Source organism: Vipera ursinii (assembly GCF_947247035.1).
Source record: "Vipera ursinii genome assembly, chromosome: 1".
Classification (NCBI taxonomy): domain Eukaryota; kingdom Metazoa; phylum Chordata; class Lepidosauria; order Squamata; family Viperidae; genus Vipera; species Vipera ursinii.
The window spans coordinates 275,980,193-275,992,584 of record NC_139512.1 but is presented as its reverse complement, the minus strand read 5'-3'; positions in this window follow the sequence as shown (position 1 = coordinate 275,992,584).

Here is a 12,392-nt window from a genome sequence, read left to right as displayed (position 1 = left end):
GACCTTAGAAAAACTGAGCAACAACAAAGCTAGTGGAGGTGACAGTATTCCAGCTGAGCTATTCAAAATCTTAAAAGATGATGCAGTAAAAGTGCTACACTCCATTTGCCAGCAAATTTGGAAAACTCAACAGTGGCCACAGGATTGGAAAAGATCAGTTTACATTCCAATTCCAAAGAAAGGCAGTGCCAAAGAATGTTCAAACTATCACACCATTGCACTCATTTCTCATGCTAGTAAAGTTATGCTTAAAATCCTACAAGCTAGACTCCAGCAGTATGTGGATCGAGAACTACCAGAAGTACAGGCAGGATTTCGAAGAGGCAGAGGAACTAGAGATCAAATTGCCAACATATGCTGGATCATGGAGAAAGCTAGAGAGTTCCAGAAAAACATCTATTTCTGCTTCATTGACTATGCTAAAGTCTTTGATTGTGTGGATCATAACAAACTGTGGCAAGTTCTTAAAGAGATGGGTGTACCAGACCATCTTATTTGTCTCTTGAGAAAACTATATGCAGGCCAAGAAGCAACAGTGAGAACTGGACATGAAACCACTGATTGGTTCAAAATTGGGAAAGGAGTCCGGCAAGGCTGTATACTGTCACCCTGCCTATTTAACTTATATGCAGAGCACATCATGAGAAAGGCAGGGCTAGATGAATCAAAAGTTGGAATTAAGATTGCCGGAAGAAATATTAACAACCTAAGATATGCAGATGATACCACTCTAATGGCAGAAAGTGAAGAAGAACTAAAGAGCCTCTTGTTGTGGGTGAAGAAGGAGAGTGAAAAGTTGGCTTGAAACTTAACATTAAGAAAACCAAGATCATGGCATCCGGCCCTCTCAATTCCTGGCAAATAGATGGGGAAGAAATGGAGGTAGTGACAGATTTTATTTTCCTGGGCTCCAAGATCACTACAGATGGGGACTGTAGCCAAGAAATTAAAAGATGCTTGCTCCTTGGGAGGAAAGCCATGGCAAATCTAGACAGCACACTAAAAAGCAGAGACATCACCCTGTCAACAAAAGTGCGAATAGTCAAGGCTATGGTCTTCCCAGTTGCAATGTATGGCAGTGAAAGTTGGACCATAAGAAAGGCTGAGCGCCAAAGAATTGAGGCCTTTAAACTCTGGTGCTGGAGAAGACTCCTGCGAGTCCCTTGGACTGCAAGGCGATCAAACCGGTCAGTCCTAGAGGAGATCAACCCTGACTGCTCTTTAGAAGGCCAGATCCTGAAGCTAAAACTCAAATACTTTGGCCACCTAATGAGAAGGAAGGACTCACTGGAGAAGAGCCTAATGCTGGGAAAGATTGAGGGCAATAGAAGAAGGGGATGACAGAGAATGAGGTGGCTGGATGGAGTCACTGAAGCAGTAGGCATGAGCTTAAATGGACTCCAGAAGACGGTAGAGGACAGGAAGGCCTGGAGGAACGTTGTCCATAGGGTCGCGATCGGTAGGACACGACTTCGCAACTAACAACAACAAACCGTTGTATATGTTTATATAGTTATGTACACATTTGTATAGAAAAGGATTCTAAAAAACAGCATTTTGTTGAATCATTAATGAGGATTAAAGACCTCTTTACAACCTCTTTTCTCAGCATGTTTTGGGACAGCATGCCTGGCTGAGGAATTCTGGGAGTTGAAGTCCACAAGTCATAAAAAGGCCAAGTTTGAAGACCCCTGTTTTGGGAGAAAGTAGTAGATTACATAAATATCATTGTATGACAAAAACTAAAATACTCAGAGGATAATATTCTCTTGAACTATATATCTGTATAAAGTACTTACCTTATGTCCGGCCAGAACTTGAAAATAGCATCCAACGTAGCACAGTATTTGAACAAAATGATCCAGTTAAGATCTGCATATGTGGGACTGATTGGGGTAGATTGTAAGGGCGACTCCAAAATATAATGTTTCCATATTTTATCTATATCTTAAATTTGCATTTTATTACTATTTTAACTTAAATTGTATTTTAATTCCATTTTAAATTGTATTTTATCAAATTCCATTTCGGATTGCTTTTATCTAGTTTTGGTGACGGTTTGTTGCTGGAACTTTGTACTTTGATATGGCCCAAGGGCTAATCAATAAAGTTGTTGTTGTTGTATAAAGTTGTATAAATGTGTCAAAATATACACAGCTTGAATAGTATTTGCATTAGACAAGTAAAGGTAGACTTATGAGTACAATTGAGTCCAAAATGTCTATTGCTAAGTGAAACAGTTGTTAAGTGAGTTTTGCCCTATTTTGCTACCTTTCTTGCCACAGTTAAGTGAATCACAGACCTTATTAACTTAGTAACACTGTTGTTAAGGGAATCTGGCTTCCCCATCGACTTTGTTTGTCAGAAGGTTACAAAAGGTGATCACGTGACCCCAGGACATTGCAACTGTCATAAATACATTAGTATTTGATCACGTGACCATGAGGTGGTGCAACGGTTGTGTGAAAAAGGGTCATAAGTCGCTTTTTTCAGTTCCATTGTAACCTTAAACAGTCACTAAATGAATGATTGTAAATTGAAGATTACCAGTATATACTGTATAGAATTGTAACTGTTTATTGTTATAGTGACATATCATAATATTATTGAATTTTTTTCACTTTGTTATGCCACTTTTTATACTTTTTTTGTTCAATTTGACAATGTTGTATCACTATCATTTTAGTATTTTGCTGTTTAATTCTTATTATTAATTAAAAAATTTTAAAAAATAATGAAATAAGAGTTGAGAGAGAGAGAGAGAGAGAGAGAGAGAGAGAGAAAGAGAAAGAAGGAGAGAAATTACACCAGATTTACTTCAGAAAAGCTTGGAGGAATTGGGCAGCGTGTTAGCTGAATCACTTGATACTAAATTGACTAAATCATTTGATACTAAATTGACAGCTTTTGAAAAAAGAAAGGATAAAAGACTTGTAAATATGAAATAGGAGTTAAAAGAAGAAATCAGGAAAATGGAAAGCTCAGTAGAACGAGTGTCAGGAGATGTAAAACAAATTAATGGTAAAGTAGACATTCTGTAGTGTAAGATAGAAGTTATAAACAGAGAGCTGGAAAAAAGATTAGATAATTTTAACTACCATGGAACTTTGGTTTTGTATACAATAATTGCACAAGTTTATTTTATACACATAGATGGAAAGATTTGGCAATATCTACAATGGAGGAATGGTTTCTGAAGATGATGGAACTTGCTGAGATGGCCAAATTGACTTATTTGGTAAAATAAGAGACAATTATCAATATTTCTTGCTGACTGAAAACCCCAATAGACATTATAGAGAAAACAAAAAATGAACTTATGATTTATGGTTTTGATGATTAGACAGGATAGATTACAAAAAAGGAGAAACTATGTTGTAACTTTAGAGAAAGAGATAAATTTATAATTGTACTTATAACTACAGTAAAGATCAGAAGCTATGTTGTACATTGCTTTCCTATGGTTAATAACAACTTTTTTCCTTTCTTGCATTTTTAGCTTACTCTTTGATTTCTTTCTTTTCTTTTCTTACTTTATATTTGTTCCCTTAAAAAAACCCTTTAATAAAATTACGAAAAAAGTAAGTTTCTGGATTGTAAACTATAGTTTTAATTTGACTTGTTTTCCAAACAATGATTAAGCCTAGTCAGCTGGTTTAGGTTTAGCTATGTCCAAGGAACAGGGACGCGGTGGCTCAGTGGGTTAGGACGCTGAGCTTGTCGATCAGAAGGTCGGCAGTTTGGCGGGTCGAATCCCGAGTGCCGCATAGCAGAGTGAGCGCCTGTTACTCGTCCCAGCTTCTGCCAACCTAGCAGTTCGAAAGCACGTAAAAATGCAAGTAGAAAAATAGGGACCACTATGGTGGGAAGGTAACAGCGTTCTGTGCGCCTTTGGCGTCTAGTCATGCCGGCCACATAACCACAGAGACGTCCTTGGACAAGCGCTGGCTCTTCGGCTTTGAAACAGAAATGAGCACCGGCCCCTAAAGTTGGAAACGACTAGCACACATGTGCGGGGGAACCTTTACCTTTACCTTTTAAGGAACAGTATTGGCTTTATACAGAAGAAAATGATTCCCTCTCCATTCACTGACATTTATGGAGGTGCAGAATACTCAGTTTACTTTTAAATAATTGTGTCTGAATGAGAGCATTACATTGCATTTTGTTACTGAGAATTGTTCATTGGATAGCTTTGGTGAATACTGGATGTTTTAAGATACAAATCCAATCAGCCCCTGCTAACACAGTCAGGATGATGAGAACTGTAATCTAATTAATATGGGCAATTATTTAATCTTGTTTTAACGTCTGTATTTAATATTTTATTCTGCCCTGTGAACCGCCCTGAGTCCTCAGGGAGAAGGGCGGTATATAAATATTATTAAATTAAATTAAATTAAATTAAATTAATACCCAGGGATCCTAAGGATACTTAAGATCCCAAGGAAGTTGTTTTAAGAAATCATCAGATTTCCTTCCTTATCCTTATTTATGCTAGAAATAACTATGTACAAATCTGTGCTAGCTGTAAGATATTGTACGGTACTTTATCAGTGAAATCTGCCACCAGCTTCAGTAAAAGGTTTTTCCCCCCCATGGGTTCAAAAGGATAAATACTTTATACATTTGTGAAAACCCTAACATCAAATGCAGTCTGGAAATCCATCTGAGTAAAATGCAGGCAGAATCCCATGAAACCCTTTTGATTTATGTTGTATAGGCCTTTGAATTCCCTGATCTTTCCAATAGATGTGCCCATGAAATCTCAGATAGGTTTAGGGAAATTTTCATAATTCTGCTGAGATTTTTCTCCTTGAAACAACTCTGAGATGAGAGGTAAAAGTATACTTCTGAGAATAGTGTCAAATTGTACTAAGTAGCTCTTGGTATTCATTCACACTTCCTGAAGGATTGGGGAATAGAATGATAGGCTGATTAGGGAAATGAATGTGCACAACGAGAAACTCCCAAGACAAAATAATAGGGAATGGCTCTAGAGAGACATATGGTTAAGCATTCCCATCCAGAAAGGAACACAGTTTGGTGTCCAGAAAGCCGGGTGGTGGTGGTGGTAGTGAAATGCTAGAGTACTTTTTGCAGACTGGATCTAAATCTTTAACTTTTAGCTCTCAGAATTTCTCATGTCATGATAATTGCTGAGAATTCTGGAATTTGAAGTCCATACATCTGGAAGCACTTAGGATGAAGAAGAAGAAGACCAAGTTGGTATGCTAGGTTTCAGCCTGTAGTATTATGATAAACCCTACCTCTGCTAGTGTCACTCATATCATAGAAGAGTCAGGATCAGAAAAAGGAAAGAAGGTGAGGTTGTCAGAATACAAGCGAATTTGAGGGCTAATCCACATGGAGCCCCATTTCCATCTGTCCTGTTTGCCATCGTTCACTCCCTAGAGACTAAAATGGACAATGTGAAATTTGAGCGGGCCCCGAACAAGGAGTATATATCGGAGGTGGTGACACTTTGAGAGCTGTATGCAACAAAATTTCATTTTGATGTATGCCGATTGGTGTACATTCAAAGTGACAATAAAGTTATCATTATCATTATCATCGAATCATAGGGCTGGAAGGGACCTTGAAGGCCTTCTAGTCCAAACCCCTGTCCAAGGCAGGAGTCCTTATATCATTCTGGACAAATGAATATCCAATTTTTTTCCTGAAAACCTTCAGCAATGGAGGACTCACAAATCTGGGAGGCAAGCTGTTTCATTGGTTAATTGATCTCACTCTCAGGAAATTTCTCCTTACTTTCAGGCTGGATGTCTTTAATGAGCTTTCACCTATTGCTTTTTGTCCTGTGCTTAGGTGCTTTGGAGAATAACTCAATTCTCTCTTCTCTGTGACAGCTCCTCAAGATAGGAAGCTGTACTTAAAGCAATTCTCATGTCACCCCTAATCCTTCTCTTCACTAGGCTAGACCAGGGGTCCCCAACTCTGGGCTGTGGCCCACTACCAGGCTGTGGCTTGTTCAAAACAGGCTTGCAAGCAATGGGCAAGCATGCAGGCCCTTGCGTTCGTATGTGAAGCTCTGTTCGTGTAAGCAGAGAGTGCTCATGCGCGAAGCTCCATTGTTGACCAAATGATGTTGGCCTCCTGGAGACATCAACTAGACTTGGACTATCCGTGAAGAAAGCTGAAGACTGAAATGCTATTAGTACCAAAACTGATCATATATGTAAGGCTTACAGCAAATATATTTTAATAAGTCATGCCATATTGATTTTGAGAAGCTTCAGTTAAGATAGGGAAAGGACCTTGATTGCTTTCTCCACTATTGTCACAAAAGTGGGAGGAGAATTTGTAGTACATCCACTTGAGAATTAGAGCAATGGTTATAGATTACTCCAATGGATTCCTTCAACCACCAATTAATTAGCCCACACCTTCAGAATCAATTCATTTTGATTTGGGAACACTTTCAGATTACGAAAGATTGACAATGATTCCTAGGCTCCGTCAATTTTTCCTGGAAGCTAATATCTAACTTTGCTGCTCTTTTCACCCTAGTAACTCAGCCTATCAAGAGAAACATAGATTGTTTACTGAATCTGGGGGTCTGCCTGTCCTTTCAGAGGATGCCTATGAAAAGTTGCCTCCTTTCAGTGGGCTTCCAAAGCCCAACAATCCATTGATCAGCCATTGACCCTGATCCTGCTGGTCATCTCTGATATATATTAATATTTCTGATTTTGCCCTTATGGAAATGTCCACTTGGTAAAGAAGTTTGTTCTTAGCTGCTGCATCCAATAATTAACTAGGCACGAGGAATAAAGCAGTATTTTATTCAAAGGCATTCATATAAAAGAAAGTGCCTCCTTGGGCAAAGCTTTATGGGGGGAACCCAGAAAAATAATTAACATTGTTTTCTATGAGCTTCAGGTTCTGTTTTTTGGTATGATAGCTCTTGCTATCATGAAATCATCAGCTTAACTGAAATAATATAGCCTCAACTCCATATGGCCTGATCTGTATTTAAAAAACCAAATAGGTAGCAGGGTTTCTATTGAGGTCTGAAAAGACAGGAGGAAAGGGTACCAAGTTTGAACAAGAACTTTACTGTCAGAAGACAATCACTTAATTGAAAGTAACTCTCCCGCTAGTATACAATAAAGGTACTTCACCAGCTGTGCCATCAGTCCAGTTAGAGTCATCCAAAGGAGAAATTGACATGGGGTGATTATTATTATTTTTTTTTATTTTAATTCCATTTATATCCCGCCCTTCTCCGAAGACTCAGGGCGGCTTACAAGCTTAGCAGTAGCCTTCATTATGAAGAATAAATATCCATACTTCAAAAGGTAGTGAAACGAAAGGGGAGAGCCGTGTACCCTGCCCTGAGGTTTTGGATAAACAGTAGGATAAAATAAACAATTGCAATGAAATAATTAAAATATGACTGTTTTGTAATAAATGAACAAACTGGAAATGCCAAATATGTAGCTATAAAATATACATGCTATCCTATTTCTATCCTATTTCCCTTTTCCATAGCACGCTTTCATGTGCCAACCATCAAGAAGTGTTTGACTGAGAATTGACCATTCTTCAAAGTGTCTTTGTTAGGATTAACAGTTTCCCTTGGTGCCCCATCTGATCCTGCAATAAAACACTTCACTATCAGTAGTTCCCCAAAAGCAAACAGTATCTCTTAAGGAGCCGAGAGATGGAGTTTTTTTTTTTAAAAAAACACAATATCGTGATTCAGTTGCGTGACACTTTAATCGGTTCCTTATACTGCCTTATATAAGGAAGAGAGTGGAAGACATATGCCATGTCCCACCTTAACTGTGCATTTTCTAGTTTGTTTGGGATTTATGTCAGCACCTTAATGGGATTTAAATGGAATTTTTATATGTGAATAATACTTGGCATTAATGCAAGAACTTGAGGTAGCTCTGCCATCAAGATGATTTGCATAAAGGTTTTAAAATATAAAAGTAAAATAGCTGGGCTATTGTAAATTGTCAGGCAAAATATGACACTTGGATAATAGAAAAGAGAAGAAACAAAAACTGCAGAACCACGTGCTTTCCCCCGGGGGTTAATTTTTCAGTATTAAGGTTCAGCAAGGGGCAGGGAGGAAGAAAAGCCGGGGTAATAGTGTTTGGGGTCTTACTGATTGGTGGATTAAATGGGTGCAGAGGGCAGTTCAACATTGTGAGTCTGGCAGCTTTTCTCTGAAACTCTCTTTCCTGCCCCTTCCTTATTATATTACAAACGTTCTGTGCATGGCTAATGTATTCCAGCCACTTGTTGCCACTATTGTACATTCAAAGAGATCTAATAACTCTGCTTTGTTATGAAAAGCAGGCTTTTGAGGGGGGAAAAAAGCAATAGCTTGACCAAATGATCCTGTAAGGAGGTTTGATCCATGAAGGTGAGACCAGGAATTGCATTAAGGGGAGGGAGAAAAAGCAAGAGCTTCCAGGATAGTTTGAGGACAGACACCCTATGGAATTCTACCCAGATTTAAGACTTTGAATGAAGAAGGGAAGGATGCAAAACAGATGGCCAGATTCCTTGAAAAACCTATTTTTCTTGCACGCTGCACATCACTAGTGTAGTTTCATTTCCAGTTAAACCTTCTAAGCATATGGAAAAGAATGTTTATAGCCTGTGGGTGCTGGGACTCGCTGTGACAGAACGGAGAGCAGAACTATAAAGTGTAACGAAGCTTCCTGCTGTGTCTAAGGGGTAGTGGCCACATACATTATTTGTACTTGATGAGAGCCATGGGGAGGGGGGTGCACAGTAGTAAAGCAGCATTTCCCAAGCCCCGCTGGTTCATTTCAGTTAGAGGAGGAGAGGGAAGGCAGTTTTTCTTTGTCAATTATACCAACAGTTGTTTTTTTTCCTCCTCCCATGCTTGTTCTAATTCCATCACTGGCTTATTCAGCTATTGGTTTTAACTAGCTTTTCAACAATAGAGTACTTGCTGAATACATTGCGGGGGGTGACTTTGGATGTCTTTGTGTGGACTGAGCAGGTTGCCATCAGTGAAGGGGTCAGTTTCAAATGATCGGGGTTGATATTTGAAGGATCAGCTAAATAAGTTGCCTCAGAAAAGGGAACGTTGGGAAGCTAGCATCTACCAACAATTTCTCCTCTAAAAGGGCTAGACATCAGAGAATGTATAAAAGAGATATTAAAGAGAAGAGATATGTGCAAATCTGGATTCATTTTTAAGCTATGCAAGGCAAGTACGTTCATTCGGAAATCAGAATTTTACTACTTGAAAATTGGCAGCTGGCTCATTTACATACCATTTTTAAAGTTGTATACTGATTTTTAGAGAAAGTGTTTGAAAAATTAAACTAAATTAAATTAGAATATTAATTAAACTATACAGTGTTTGATAATTTTATTTGATTAAATAAAGATATGGTGGCGCGGTGATTAGAACCCTTCCTGGCTGGTTTATTCAGCTCGGGAGGAGACACGAGGCTGGTTCCAGGCAGTGATATCTGCTTCTTTGAGTGAGGGTGTCTTTCCCGCAGCCTTGAAGGAAGCGATGGTGAGACCCCTTCTCAAGAAGCCTGCCCTGGATACAGCTATTTTGAATAACTATCGTCCGGTCTCCAACCTTTGCTTTTTAGCGAAGGTTGTCGAGAGTGTGGTGGCTCATCAGCTTCCTCTGTTCCTGGAGGAAACTGATTATCTTGACCTGTACCAATCGGGTTTCAGGCCTGGGTACAGCACAGAGATGGCATTGGTCGTGCTGATGAATGATGTCTGGCGGGCTCGGGACAGGGGTTGTTCCTCTGTCTTAGTCCTATTAGATCTCTCAGTGGCTTTTGATACCATCGACCATGGTATCCTGCTGCGATGTCTCAGGGGGTTGGGAGTGGGGGGCACTGTTTTACGGTGGTTCTCCTCCTACCTCTTGGGCTGTTCGCAGTCGGTGTTGGCAGGGGGGCAGAGGTCCGCCCCGAGGTCTCTCATTTGTGGAGTTCCTCAGGGGTCTGTCCTCTCTCCCCTCCTGTTCAATATCTATATGAAGCCGCTGGGTGAGATCATTCATAGTTTTGGGGTGGGGTATCATCAGTACGCTGATGATACCCAACTTTTTCTTTCCACCCCAAACCAACTCAGTGATGCCCTCGATGTGATGTCCCGTTGCCTGGAGGCGGTTCAGGTTTGGATGGGGAGAAACAGGCTCCGACTCAATCCTGCCAAGACTGAGTGGCTCTACGTACAGGCATCTCGAGTGAACCATTCTATTCCATCTTTAATGATGGGGGTGAGGTGTTACCCTCCTTCGATAGGGCTCGCAACTTGGGTGTCCTCCTGGACTCGTGGCTCAGTCTTGAAGATCATATAGGAGCCATGACTGAGGGAACACCTGCTGCCGGCATCAAGTTCCCTTCGTCCTGTGCGCTCCCACAGGGAGGGCCTTCTCAGGGTGCCGCCGGCAAAGGATTGCCGGTGGGCAACACCCAGGGGGAGGGCCTTCTCTGTGGGTGCGCCTGCCCTTTGGAACCAGTTACCCGTAGAGCTCAGGACTGCCCCTGATTTTCGTTCGTTCTGCCGGGACCTGAAGACCTGGCTCTTTGAGCTTTCCGGCCAGGACTGAGAATTTTTAATTTTTAACTTATTGTATTTGGGTTTTTAATCAGAGTTATAGGGGTTTTAGATTTTTAATCAAGGATAATTTAATCTATTTTAATTGTTATTAACTTTTTGTATTGTAATGTTGTTTTAATTGCCTTGTGAACCGCCCTGGGTCCTACGGGAGAAGGGCGGTATATAAGTTCAATAAATTATTATTATTATTATTATTATTATTATTATTATTATTATTATTATTATTATTATTATTATTATTATTATTATTATTGCAGGCTAATTCTGCTGGCTTCCAGCAGTTTGGCAGTTTGAATCTCACCAGCTCAAGGTTGACTCAGCCTTCCATCCTTCCGAGGTTGGTAAAATGAGGACCTGGATTGTTAGGGGCAATATGCTGACTCTTTAAACTGTTTAGAGAGGGCTATAAAGCACTGTGAAGTGGGCATATAAGTCTAACTGCTATCATTATTATGGGCCATCCAGTCATTTTTGACTCCCAGCAATTGCAAAGATAGATCTTCTCCATGATAAGCTATCCCTAACTTGTACTTTCAAATTCCCCAATGTGCACACTACTTTCCACTGTAACTGAGTCAGGAAGGAATAACTCTCATATGTACCTACAAATGAGAAGTGAGCATCCTAGAGTATGAATACAACACACCCCCCTAATCTCTTTATTATAGCTCTGAAAGCTTACAGAAATGTCTAGGTATCCTTCAATGCATAGGAACCTAATTATAGAATTCCATTTTATGGGAATTTTTGGCACTTTGGGGCTTTTGAGTAAATCTAAACTTGGACAAGCTGCAGACACAAGTCTCTGAAATGTAATCTGTAGATTCTGAGAAACCAGGATGGCACTGCTGAAATCCAGTGTTCATTCAGTCATAATCATAATAGTAAAGTTGGAAGGGACCTTTGAGGTCATCTAGTCCAACCCCCTGCTCAGGCAGGAAACCCTATACCATTTCAGACTGTCCAGGCTGTCCAGTCTCTTCTTAAAAACTTCCAGTGTTGGAGCCTTTACAGCTTCTGGTGGCAGGTTGTTCCACTGGTTAATTGTTCTAACTGTCAGGAAGTTTCTCCTTAGTTCTAGGTTGCTTCTCTTCTTGATTAGTTTCCATCCGTTGCTTCTTGTCCTGCCTTCATTCCATTCCATTCATTTTATTCATTCCATTGCTTTACATTTTTGGATTTAGCTTTGTCTCAGATGCAGGAAATACGAGTCATCTACAACATACAGTATAAGAATTGTAGCAGCCACTGTGTAGGACAGACAGGCAGAAAACTAGCAGAGCTCACCCATGAACACCAACTAGAGATCAGAAGACATGGTTAAAACATTTTAATATCACAACACATAGACAAACTCAACCTTAGTTTTAACTGGGAAAATGTAAACATTCTAGACCAAGCTAATCCAAAAACCTGAGGAACTTCTGGAAGCCTGATAGTGAGACAAGTCAGCCATCAACAGGTTCCTGGAGATAAACAACACTTAGACACAATTTTAAAAAAGGGAATTAAAAAAAAGAAACAAAAAGACCAGAACACCACCCAGCCAGCAAGCAACAGCCAGATAAACAGGGATTAACACCAGACAAACAATCAAGCAATAAACACAGCCTAATCAAGGTACTACCCAGGAGAAAACAACACCTCACCCAGCTTGACAGCTAAAGTTACTGTATAAACAGAGAGAAAACCCCACACCCTTCTAGCACTAAAAATGCTATCCCGCATTAATAGCAAAATGTCTGCAAGCAAATAACCAAGCACCAAGGACTCCCCAAATTGCA